Raw genomic sequence first — 13,954 nt, forward strand, 5'->3', positions numbered from 1 at the left:
TGACAAAGAAGCCTGCTCAACTCGGTTAATACAGAACTCAACTCTGTAAATGGCAGTGGAAAAGTGATAACCATAAGAATTTAAAGAACTTTGAGTCCTAAAATGTAAAAGATATCTATCAAGCACTGTGCTTGAAAACTTAAATCCCACATAATATTGAGATTGCTTTGTTTCCTTGCCTTAAAGCACAAAATGGGTGTTTTCAGGTTATAAATGGAGTTTTGATTCAGTTCTTGGCTGATCTAACACATTTATAATTACTTTAATTAGATCACCTGGCTTGGTAATAAATACTGATGCTGCCACTCCCTTCTTTGATCATCTCTCTGTCTTTCAAGTACCATAATTCAGTAAACATGCCAATGTAATTAAATATTACTTATATCTGGATGCAGCAGGCTGTTAATATATTCATAGCAGTAGCTTATTAATTTGTGTAAAGTAAGAATTCTCAACTATTTTGCTCTTCCCATGTTATACAAATTCCATGCAACCTCCCGGAACACAAGTAATTGTTTCTGTATAATAAAATTATACATTAAACATATACAATTATTATTATTTTTGTTTTACTTATTTAATGTGACCAGAAATATCGGGTGCATAACTTCCAGTGCAGCACTGAGTGAGTGCTTCAGTGGGAAAAGTTGAAAACCTAGCTGGCAACCTTTTGGATCTTGCCAACATGGAGAAGGAGGCCTTAAAGTTATCTATTATTGAACAGTCTAGTGATTTAGAATTAAAAGATGCTCCTTTTTACATATACTCAGTTTAGTGCATTCAGTGATCTGCTGTTCAGGGCCTGGATTAATATAAAATAGCAGATAATTTAGGAAACAACCTTAAGATAATGCATAAGAATTCGGGCATTTAACAAATTCGTTCATTAGTGCGAAAAGATCCCACAAATGTCATGATGTTTTAAGTTAAATTTTTTACGGGCAGCGCGGTGGCATAGTGGTTAGCATTGCTGCCTACGGCACTGAGGACCCGGGTTTGAATCCCGGCCCTGGGTCACTGTCCGTGTGGAGTTTTCACATTCTCCCCGTGTCTGCGTGGGTTTCACCCCACAACCCAAAAGATGTGCAGGATAGGTGGATTGGCCATGCCAAATTGCCCCTTAATTGGAAAAAATAATTGGGTACTCTAAATTTATTTTTAAAAAAGTTATATTTTTTAAACAAAGAAAACTATGTCCAATATTTACATAGTTGTTAAAGTTCTATTTATTACACTGATTATTTAAAACCCAATCACATGTGACACCCCCCTCCTTTAATCGATAAGTAGAAATCGATGCAGGTTTATTTTTCTGTTACTGTCAAATGAGAGACAAACATTTTTTTATTTTTTTTTTATTTTTTATAAATTTAGATTACCCCATTATTTTTTCCAATTAAGGGGCAATTTAGCGTGGCCAATCCACCTACTCTGCACATTTTTGGGTTGTGGGGGCGAAACCCATGCAGACACTGGGATAATGTGCAAACTCCACACGGACAGTGACCCAGAGCCGGGATCGAACCTGGGACCTCAGCGCCGTGAGGCAGTTGTGCTAACCACTAGGCCACCGTGCTGCCCTAATGAGAGACAAACATAATATGAGCTGAAACCTAACCCCCAGATTGCTGACATCCACAGGAGTGAGTGAGTGTGTGTAAAAAGGAAACTCTTCTTTGCTAATTTTTTTTTAAGTCTTCAAAGTCCCAGATGACCATAGGCTGCTTTCCCCTTTGAGGGAGTGAGCTGACTGGTGGTGGTTTAACCCAAGGATCACATCCTCATGCGAGGGGCAAGATTGAGAAGGTGGGACCATCATGAATAACCTCAGCCAATACAGGAATTGAACATGTGCAGTTGACCTTGCCTGAACTAGCTGTCCAGCCAAGTGAGCTAAACCAGCCCCCAGGGATGAGTGAGTGTAAAGACAAACTCCTTCTTTGGTGACTGTATTGTTACTGTTGGCTGTTTATTCTTCTTCTGCTGCTTCCAGAATGAATTGAGGAAATCTTCGGCACCCATATCACCACTCTTTCACCAAAACTGAGACAAACTGTCCCCGAGAACACTACAAAAGTACCTACACCATACGGACTGTAACAGTTCGAGACGGTGGCTCATGATCCGCTTCTTGGAACATTAAGGTTAGGCAATAAATGTTGGCCTTGCCATTGATGCCATATTCTATGAACAAATAAAAAAATTGGATTATCATTTTGATGCTGCCAGCGATACCCTCATTGTATTTGCTGTCGGTCCAGTCCTGGTGTACCTCACTCTGTGGTAGATCACACTGCTTGGTCACATATGAAACACAATTACATTATTCTACCCGACCCCATAAGCTGTGCTAATTGTCCCTGCATCACCCATCCAAAGCAACAAATAAACCAAAGTCAGGTTCACTGTATCTAACCAGCAGTGCGAGTTAGCTATTGGCCAGGAAGGTGACAGACTGAGGTGACAGATGGAATGAAAGTTTCTCTTGGTTATTTTTGACTCCTTCAAAGCTACTTGTGGACTCCAAAGAAATAGGGGTGTACCGAATGGATGTCAGTTATTTGTTTACATTGCAGCAGTTACATAAATCTGGTGCTCATATCATATTGGTACTTGGTCTAAAATCTAAGATTTATGTAACAATTCTAACTTAAAGTTTTTCCTGTTTTCCTTAACATTAAAACATTGACTTGACTTATTATTTTAATTGTTAGTTTTGTTCTAGAACTCTTTTTCATCCCTATTCCTTTTTGATGTGGGCAACTATTCAAATCTGTGACTGCAAAAACAAATTGTCTTATGTACTTAGGTTAATATTAATATTATATTTATTTCTATTATTAGCTGGAAAACACATTGGGACATAGTAAGCTTTTGATAACACACTGAAAAAATGCAAGTTCTCTTTTCTTCCTCTGCCGCCGAGATTTCAATCTAGATAAGCAGATGATACCACAGAACCATAGAATCATAGAATTTACAGTGCAGAAGAGGCCATTCGGCCACTCGGGTCTGTACCAGCCCTTAGAAAGTGCACCCCACTTAAGCCCACACCTCCATCATATCCCCGTAACCCCACCTAACCTTTTTAGACACTAAGGGCAATTTAGCATGGCCAATCCACCTAACCTGCACATCTTTGGACTGTGGGAGGAAACCGAAGCACCCGGAGGAAACCCACGCAGACACGGGAAGAACGTGCAGATTCCGCCAAGGCAGTGACCCAAGCTGAGAATCGAATGTGGGACCCTGGAGCTGTGAAGCAACCGTGCTAATCACTTGTGCTACCATGCCACACAATGAAGAATTAAATATGTTCATATTACACTTCCACTGAACTAATTATTTGCAAAAATATAACAAGCTGGATTTTGTTCCAGTGATGCGAGCCCTCTCCATCAATTGGAAAACCAGCTTCTTTGCTTCTGAGGATGGGGTTTGACATAATTAACTGGCCAGTGTCAGGCCTACCACGCGACTAATGCCTCTGGAGGGCAGAAATCCTGTCCCTGAGAGCTGCCAATCAAACAGAGGTCGACAGCTCTCCCCTGCAGACAGCGCAATGGGAGTGAGAGTGAGACCCAGCCTCATGATCAATGCTGGAGTGTAGGATACAGGTGAGTGAGGGCTGGAGGGGGCTACGGGGAGGGGAATTGGAGAAGAGGACAGGGAGTGGCATTCAGCAACCCTCCTCACTGCAGCTGGGTCCCTTAATCGGCTATGGAGTGTCTGTTAATGATGGAACCCACCCGACAAGGCCAACAGGATTTGCTGGGTGGTCTTTGGGAAGCATGAGAAAGCTGGAAGAGTCCAGGAGATCTCCTGAGCTCTCATTAAATTCTAGTGGACTCCGGGAACATAAGCGTGAAATGGCTAATAGCCTTCCTGTCACAGGTGGGCAGGGTTCCCACATTGGGCCCTTCCTGCACCTAATTTATTTGAGGTTAGATTTCCCGACGTCAGGAAGCTCCAGTAAATTTAGCCCTATGAACATGTTAAGCTAAAAATTATTACTGTAGTCAATTATTGTATGAATTTAATAGATAATGAATATTTCACTGAGAATTATTGATCACAGAAGAAATAATTCACAAAAATATTTGCCATCTATATTCAACCATTTAAGAAATCAGAGTTGCAATATGCATTCAATGTGGTTTACATCAGTGAATATTCCATTCTATCCCCATGGGGTACAGATAAAGATGTGTTGGGTTGAAAAATTTACTAAGTGCTTTGATCACATTCAAAGTCACCATTTGGAAATGATACAATAAATTGATTTGGGGCTTCAGACATACAAGAGATCAGGAAGGAACTTAAAATTTGTTCTAATTGGGACTGGCACTGTGGCTGATATTCAATACTGAGTTCTAGTTTTAAAAGGCCTGCACTCCATTGCTGGATATCAGAATTTCGGACTGACATATTTTGATTTTCTTTATATAGATTGTAAATTTAAGTTGGTAATTCCACTCTGATGATTGGTGCATGCATGTGACACTTTGATGTGATTTCCTCTTTCATTTACCACAAAGTGTCACTTATTTGGAACACCTTGGGTGGAATTCCCCGTTGGCTGACGTCAGTATTGGGAAAGGCAATTGGGCAGAGAATGGCACGTGAGGCGAAAATCTCGGCCAGCACCGAATGCCCGACAGAATGCCATGCTCCATTGCCTCGACTGTGGCATCAATGTGTTCCACTCCTCACACACAGTAAATGTCGTTGACACATCATTAACAGGCCTGACCGAGTATTCTCTGAGGCCTTCGCGATGCTTTGCCTCCGCCAGGAGGAATTACCGACACCAAGTTTCACTTGAACAATTAAAAATGGGGGAACAGGCACTGTGGCTGCTGAGGGAGAGGTGATAGGATATGTCCCCAGAGGCGAGACCAGGGGCTGCTGATCCTGCTGGTGGCTGGGATGGCGGTGGGGCGGGGGGGGGGGGGGGGGGGGGGGTGAAGAGTGTTGGCGTTTAGAAGGATGAGGGGGGATCTTATTGAAACTTACAGGATACTGCAAGGCATGGGTCAAGGATGTTTCCACTTGTCAGAAAAACAAGAACACGAGGGCACAGCCTCAGACTAAAGGAACTATCCTTTAAAACAGAGATGAGGAGGAATTTCTTCAGCCAGAGGGTGGTGAATCCGTGGATCTTTGCTGCAGAAGGCTGTGGAGGCCAAATCACTGAGTGTCTTTAAGACAGAGATAGATAGGTTTTTGATTAATAAGGGGATCAGGGTTATGGGGAGAAGGCAGGGGAATGAGGATGAGAAAAATATCAGCCATGATTGAATGGCAGAAGTCTTGATGGGCCGAGTGGCATAATTCTGCTCCTCTGTGTGCTGGTCTTATGCCAGTTTTTGATTGGCCAGCAGCTCTAGGTGGTTGCGATTTCCACCCACAGTGTGTTAAATCTGGAAGGACCAGTGCCAGCCAGTTAATGGCTCTTAATTCAATTGAGCCTCTGCCATGGAACTGACAGTGGTTCCCCATTGGTTTTCTAACCAGTGGATGTTTGCATTTATTCATTTTACCTCTGAAATCTATCCAGAATCACCTGCATCCTACATAACTGTAGTGTCATTAGCAATGTTACAGATTTGCATAGAATGTGAGAGTATGGTACAAACCTGCTTTACATGTTGTTAATTTAGATAGTACACTTTTGTTATTGCATTCTAATGTCTGATATGCTATCATTTATACAAAAAGTAAATTCATATCTGGCGTTGCGAGATAATTTAATACCCACAAAGTTGTAGAAATGCTGGATTATCCTGGTTTGCAAAGTCAACAAATATCTTGCCGATCTATCAAAAATGGGAAGTTCCCAGTCAAATTCATATAAACATAGCATATTCTTATTGTTCCAAGTTGTTTGAAATTGTTTTCACAAAATTATCACGTGCATCACTATTTACAAAATAGAGACCTGAGAAAGCAGGTTTTCGGACCAGTTATCTGGAGATCTCGGATCAGAAAAGTAAAAGCTCCATGACAATAAAATCAGTCTCTGGTATTTAATGCAAATACATTTATTTCACTGTAGATTTTGGCTATTTTTCTGATTTGCTTCAATGGATGAAGTAATTGTAATATGGAGAAACTGGAAGGGAGTGTTTTGTATTTTTACTACATCTAACTGTGCCACAAATTGCAGGTTGAGAAGGCTGACAATTTCATGCCCTTCCCTTTTGCGGGTTTGATGTTTTATATTGATATATCTTTTCAAATCTACAGTTTACAGTGTGGGAGAAAATGACAAACGAATGCTCGGGTTCAGAAGTTTTTTTAACCGTAACTCTTGGGATATTAAGGGCAAAATTCTCCGTTTCGGAGACTAAGGGTGGGATTTAATGGCAGTGCCCGCCCGGAGACCAGAAATTCCCGCCCGAGGTCAACGGACCTTAACATGGTCCACATCCCGCCCGTGGTGATCTTGCGGCAGGCGAGGCTGAAAAATCCCGCCCTAATTGTTGACGCCAGGATTGAATTGCATGCGGGTCGCATTCCCGTTCAGGGCACCAATTGATGGAGCAATTCAGGTCTTGCTAATGGGTCAGCACTCTGCTGGTGCAAATTCCAAGCAATCCCAGCCCAGTGGGCATTCGAACCACTGGGGCCAGAGTTAGCACCAAAGAGCCTGGCAAATGGAGCTGTTGTTAAGCGCTCCACTGAGCACACACTTACTGCAGCCACCAAGATGACAATTGAGGCCTTTACGTCATTCTGTCGATACTGGCATATTCACCTGTCATGGTTGCTTGCGGGCTAGCAGAGTGTAATAGCCTGCATGTGACATGCATGAGGTTCATCCAGCTGGGGATGATTGTTCTCTTGTCCTGATTGGACCGGGAATTAACCAGCATTTGCGCAATAGGTCGGCGTCTGTAGTAGCCGGCCAAAAGGAGTAAGGACCCGGTAATCTGTAATCAGGTTCCATGTATGTGTCAATGTAAAGCTGAGTAAATGTCTCCCTGTGAGCTCGCCGAACACCTCTTGTTATTACTATACAGGGCAGGTCCCTTATTCAAAGAGATTAAGGGATCTGGCATCAGGAAGGTGGGTCCACTGAGTGCCGCCGCCCGCCTGCCGTTGCTTTTGACACCCCCCCAGCACCACCACCAACAACAACCACCTCACCTCCCACCTGTCCTTGGATCCTTGGCAATTCTCGCTGTTGGACTGGCAATTAACAAGGAGATGCTGGCACCACAATGGGTGGGTTCTCTGCCCCAGGATCCTCGATTGTGGTAAAGAGCCACACTGCCCAGTTAAGTGCTTAATTTCTAGCGTTCCCCGAAAAAGATGATGGGGAGCTCTCACAGGCTTTCCAGCCAGTGAGCATGATAATCATCACTTCCATTAATAACTACCCTTTAAAACATTTGGCCAATTTATACAGGCTAAACTGTACTCCAGATTTATTTTATAAAAAACAATCTTTTATACTGGCCAGGCTTCATCTGGGATATCGCGTCCAATTCTTTGGAATAATCTCAAGACAAGGAGAGAGCGCAGAGATTTACCAGAATGGTACCAGTGATGAAGGACCTCTCTTATGGGGAGAGATTAGAGAAGCTGGGAGAGTATGCAATAGATTATAAAAGCTGAAACTGTTTCCAGCAGCAAGAGGGACACTATCCAGAGGGCAGAGGTTTAAGGGATTTGTCAAAAAAAAACAGAGCAGAAGCTGAGGAATCTTTCTTCTACGCAGCAATTTATGATAATTTTTAATGCTTTGCCTGGTAGATTCAGAAGCAACTTCCAAAAGGAAATTGGGGAAATACTTGAAAAGGGAAGAATTGCAGGAACTGGGAAGTCAGACTAGTAAGCAAAGAGGCCATGATTCTATGTGTGTTCCCAGCCGGGAGCCCTCGCAGAAGTGTTAAATTGGATTATGACCTCCTAAATACAAAAATATTTGCACCAATATTCAAAGTTCTCTTTATTTTTTCTTTGTTTGTGCACACAGTCTATTCATTTTACTGTTCAGTTTGTTCCAGATTGCTGAAAATGTGGGTGGGATTCTCCGCGAACCGGCAACTCCGGCGCGAAGGAGTGGCGTGAACCACTCCGGCATCGGGCCGCCCCGAAGGTGCGGAATCATTCGCACCTTCAGGGGCTAGGCTGGCGCCTGAGTGGTTTGCGCCCCACCGGCCGACGCGGAAGGGGCTTGGCCCCACGGCAACTGGCACCAAAGGGCCTCCGCCAGCTGGCGTGAGTTGACGCATGCGCGGGAGTGCCAGCATGTGCTGCAGTCATCCCAGCGCATGCGCAGGGGGGGGATCATCTCCACGTCGGCAATCACGGGGCACCTCCTGGTGAGCCCCGATCGTGGGCCAGGCCACCGTGGTGGCACCTCCCGGGGCCAGATCCCCCCGCGACCCCCCCACACCCCCAAGAGGACCCCGGAGGCCGCCCACGCAGCCAGGTCCCGCCGGTAAAAACCTACTCTAATTTATGCCAGCAGGACCGGCTGAATACAGGCGGCCACTCGGCCCATTGCGGGCCGGAGAATCGCCGGGGGGTTGCTGCCAATGGCCGCCGACCGGCGCGATTCCCGCCCTCGCGAAATCCTCGGCGCCGGAGAATTCGGCAACCGGCGGGGGCGGGATTCAACTGCCCCCCGGCGATTCTCCGACCCGGCCGGGGGGGGGGTTGAGAATCCCGCCCTTTAACGGAAACATAGCTTCTGCACATTTGTGCATTTTAAGGCGGCACCATATTTATGATAATTGTCTGTTGGTTTGAAAAGGAGAAGAGCGGATTACTGATGTGTCACCATGAGGTATTATGTATATCTGTAATTTTCCCAAGAACTAGGGATGAAGCTATACAATATATACAAGTTCACCATAGATACTCATTCCAAAGTTAACAGAAGACATAAAGGCTGAACGTTACACTCCGCCACTGGCAGGTTTGAAGACAAAGGTCACATAAAATATAGTGGGTGGCCTGCCCACTGCCTATACCCAACCTGTCTGAAATTGTACAGGAGACAGGGAGGCTGTGAGTGATCCACCTATCTTTGGGCCTGTTGAGGCTGGCATTTTATCCTGGAGGGAAGAAACCCAGCAACTTATTCTGCCTGGTCTGGTGTCAGTCAAGGGGCAGGTTCCTCATTTGGGAGTCCCGAGGCCCATCAGAGGCATCTCACCTTCAGTCATATCTTCCCCATTTAACCCTCACTCATGGCTCCTTGACCCTCACTTCCCCCACTTATCTCCCTCACTGAAACTTCTGACCCTAGGCTCACCTGGTCTCCTCAGCTTTTGGTACAACTTGTAGTTCCAGCTGTGGCCTCTGCTTCCAGCTGGTGCTTTTGGGACTACAGAACCTCTAACCAATCTGATTGCCCCACCGCACTCTAAAATAGGATATCCTCCCGAGAAAGGGGTGGAAGTTGCACCTTGAAGTGGTATGAGGTATGAGCTGGCTATGATGGACTGGGAAAAATTACTGAAAGGAAGGACAGTGGAACAGAAATGGCAGGCATTCAAGGAATGAATCCGTGAAGTCCAGAAGTTTTTTATTCCTATTTGGCACAAGAGTAGAAAGTGAACTGTGGCCAAATCATGGCTTTCAAAGGAAATTAGAGATAGTATTAGATTCAGAGAAGAGGCATACAAATTAGCAAGAAAAAGCAACAGACCTGAGGATTGAGAACAGTTTAAAATTCAGCAAAGGTGGGCCAAGGGATTGATTAAGAAGAGGAAAATACAATACAAAAGTAAGCCAGCGGGAACATAAAAACTGACTGTAAATGTTTCTATAGGTACGTAAAGAGAAAAAGATTGCTAAAAACTAATGTGAGCTCCTTAAAGTCAGAAACAGGAGAAATCATAACGAGGAACAAAGAAATGGCTGAGGAACTAAATTTGTACTTTGCTTCTGTCTTCACAAAGAAAGACATGAATAATGTACCGGAAGTTTTAGTGAGGAGCTCAAGGAAATTAGTATTGGTAAAGAAATGGTTTGAGGAAAATTATGGGACTGAAGGCGGATTAATCTCCAAGATTTGATAATCTTCATCCCAGAGTATTTAAGGAAGTAGCCCGAGAAATAGTATGTCCATTGTTGGTCATTTTCCAAAATTCTTTGGTCTTGGGAATGGTTCCTGCACATTGGAGGGTAGCTAATATAACTCCACTATTCAAAAAGGGTGGTAGAGAGAAAATAGGGAACTACAGACCAGTGAGCCGAACCTCAGTAGGAGGGAGGTTGCTTGTGTCCATTATCAAGGATTTCATAGCACAACATTTGGAAAGCAGTGGTATAATCAGACAAAGTCAGCATGGGTTTACGAAAGGGAAATCATGCTTGACAAATACTGGAATTCTTTGAAGATGTAACTGGTAGAGTTGACCAGGGAGAACCGCTAGATGTGGTCTAATTGATATTTGAGAAGGCTTTCGACAAGGTCTAACATAGCTTTCGACCAGGTTTACATAATATGTAAAGTTAAAGCGCATGGGATTGCAAGTAGTGTCCTGAGATGGATAGAAAGCTGGTTGGCAGCCAGTAAACAAAACATTGGAATAAATGGGCCTTTTTCCAATCGGCATGCAGTGACTAGTAGGGTACTGTAGGGGTCTGTGCTAGGACCCCAACTGTTCACATTGTATATTAATGATTTGGATGAGGGAACTAAATGTATTATCTCCAAATTTGCAGATGATACAAAGTTGGGTGGGAGGATGAGCTGTGAGGAGGATGCAGAGATGCTTCAGTGGGATTTGGACAGGCTGAGTGAGTGGGCATATGCAAGGTTATCTGCTTCGGTACGAAAAATAAGAAGGCAGATTTCTATTTGAATGAGTGTAACTAGAGAAAGGTGAATAGTCAGTGAGATGGGTGCCTTCATGCATCATTCAATAAAGGCAAGTGCGTAGGTACAGCAGGCAGTAAAGAAGGCAAATGGTATGTTGGCCTTCATAGCGAGAGGATCTGAGTATTGGAATAGAAACGTTTCACTGCAATTGTATAGGGCATTGGTGAGGCCACACCTCGAGTATTATGTGTAGTTTTGGTGTCCTTATCTGAGGAAGGATGTTCTTTCTATGGAGGGAATGCAGCAAAGGTATAGCAGGCTGATTCCTGGGATGACGGGACTGTCATATGAGGAGGGATTATGTAAATATTTACATATTATGTAAACCTGTCAATTAGGATTATATTCATTGGAGTTTAGAAGAGTGAGAGGGGATCTCATAGAAACCTATAAAATTCTAACAGGATTAGACAGGGTAGATTCAGAAAGAATGTTCCTGATGGTGGAGGAGTCCAGAACTAGGGGTCATAGTTTGAAGATAAGGGGTAAACCTTTTAGGACTGAGGTGAGGAGAAATTTCTCCACCCAGAAAGTGGTGAATCTGTGGAATTCACTACCACAGAAAGTAATTGAGACCAAAACATTGTGTAATTTCAAGAAAAAGGAATTAGATATAGCTCTTGGGGCTAAAGGAATAATAATAATATTTTATTGTCACAAGTAGGCTTACATTAACACTGCAATGAAGTTACTGTGAAAAGGAATCTAGGGATAGGGACTTCAGTCAGGCCTTTGACAAGGTCCCTCATGGCAGACTGGCACAAAAGGTGAAATCACACGGGATCAGGGGTGAGCTGGCAAGATGGATACAGAACTGGCTAGGTCATAGAAGGCAGAGAGTAGCAATGGAAGGGTGCTTTTCTGATTGGAGGGCTGTGACTAGTGGTGTTCCGCAGGGATCAATGATGGGACCTTTGCTGTTCGTAGTATATATAAATGATTTGGAGGAAAATGTAACTGGTTTGATTAGTAAGTTTGCAGATGACACAAACGTTGGTGGAACTGTGGATAGCGATGAGGACTGTCAGAAGATACAGCAGGATTTAGATTTGGAGACTTGGGCGGAGAGATGGCAGATGGAGTTTAATCTGGACAAATGTGAGGTAATGCATTTTGGAAGGTCTAATGCAGGGAGGGAAAATACAGTGAATGGTAGAACCCTCAAGACTATTGACAGTCAGAGAGATCTAGGTGTACAGGTCCACAGGTCACTGAAAGGGGCAACACAGGTGGAGAAGGTAGTCAAGAAGGCATACGGCATGCTTGCCTTCATTGGCCGGGGCATTGAGAATAAGAATTGGCAAATCATGTTGCAGCTGTATAGAACCTTAGTTAGGCCACACTTGCAGTACAGTGTTCAATTCTGGTTGCCACACTACCAGAAGGATGTGGAGGTTTTAGAGAGGTGCAGAAGAGATTTACCAGGATGTTGCCTGGTATGGAGGGCATTAGCTATGAGGAGCGGTTGAATAAACTCGTTTTGTTTTCACTGGAACAACGGAGGTTGAGGGGCGACCTGATAGAGGTCTACAAAATTATGAGGGGCATAGACAGAGTGGATAGTTAGAGGCTTTTTCCCAGGGTAGAGGGGTCAATTACTAGGTACATAGGTTTAAGGTGCAAGGGGTAAGGTTTAGAGGAGATGTGCGAGGCAAGTTTTTTACACAGAGGTTAGTGGAAGCCTGGAACTCGCTGCCGGAGGAGGTGGTGGAAGCAGGGACGATAGTGACATTTAAGGTGCATCTTGACAAATACATGAATAGGATGGGAATAGAGGGATACGACCCAGGAAGTGGAGAAGATTTTAGTTTAGACGGGCAGCATGGTCGGCATAGGTTTGGAGGGCCGAAGGGCCTGTTCCTGTGCTGTACTTTTTTTTGTTCTTTGTTTGTTGATATGGGGGAAGGTGGTATCGGGGTATTGAACTGGATGATCAGCCATGATCGTAATGAATGGTGGAGCAGGCTGGAAGAGTCGAATGTCCTCCTCCTGCTTCTATTTTCTATGTATCTATGGAAAGCAATGAGCGCTGCTCCGAGCGTTAAATTGCTGTGCGACAGCCACAGAAATTGTGGGTGAGTTCCCCGCACCCGACATTGTGGCCAGAGAAGGCCGTGTACCTTGGTTTCCCATTAAATTTCAGCCCATGGTAAGTAAATGTATTAGTTTTGTGTCGTGATGTGTCTTGACACGTATGTCATTCCTGAAAGTCTGTGTCACACTCGCGCATATTTCTTCAAATACTGTTCTCTTCGAGCAGCAACATATCACAACTAAAGCAGCTTGTTGCCCCGCAACACTAGTTAACCTATAATTGACCTGAGGATGTGCAATCTTAGAGCAGTTACTCACAAAACACTAAAGGAACAAGCCAGTTTAAATAGTGTTCCACCTTAGCGGCAGACAGCTTTCTTCAAGACCATAGGATACCTACAGTGCAGAAGGAGGCCAATCGAGTCAGCACCGACCCTCTGTCCTATCCCTGTAACCCCATCTGACACTAAGGGGCAATTGAGCATGGCCAATCCACCTAACCTGCACATCTTTGGACTGTGGAAGGAAACTGAGTTATCCCTTCCGACTGAGGAAAGAGACAAAAAGTTGAGAACAGACCGTGTTAGATTCAGAGATGAGTAATAAGTCTGAACTAAACAATTTAACAGTAAGGAACACAAAGCTAAAGGTGGCCAAGATTAGATTTGCGAGGGAGAAGGATGAGTCATGAAGCAAGGTTTTAAATTTAGCTCAGGCTAACTTTGGAAGGATGAGTGAAATAGCCTGGGCAGAACTACAAATGAGTAAAACTACTGATGAACAGGGCTGTTCAACAAAATATTTGATTGAATAGAAGACCAGTACATGTCTTCAAGAGCTCTACCACTGTAATTAAACAGCTTGGTCAACAAGAACAATGAGAAATAATATAAGAATAAAAGAAAAGAACAATAGAAATCTTGAGAGACACAAATAACAGCAAACAAATTCAGAGAAATTGGTATGTGCTACAAAAAGGTATTGCAAAATAAAAAGCTTGCAAAGGATATCATGAACATTGAAGGGAGGATTCTACAAGTATATTAAGAAAGAGTAACCAAGGGGCTGGCTTCC

The sequence above is a fragment of the Scyliorhinus canicula genome, chromosome 7, assembly GCF_902713615.1.
Source record: "Scyliorhinus canicula chromosome 7, sScyCan1.1, whole genome shotgun sequence".
NCBI lineage: Eukaryota > Metazoa > Chordata > Chondrichthyes > Carcharhiniformes > Scyliorhinidae > Scyliorhinus > Scyliorhinus canicula.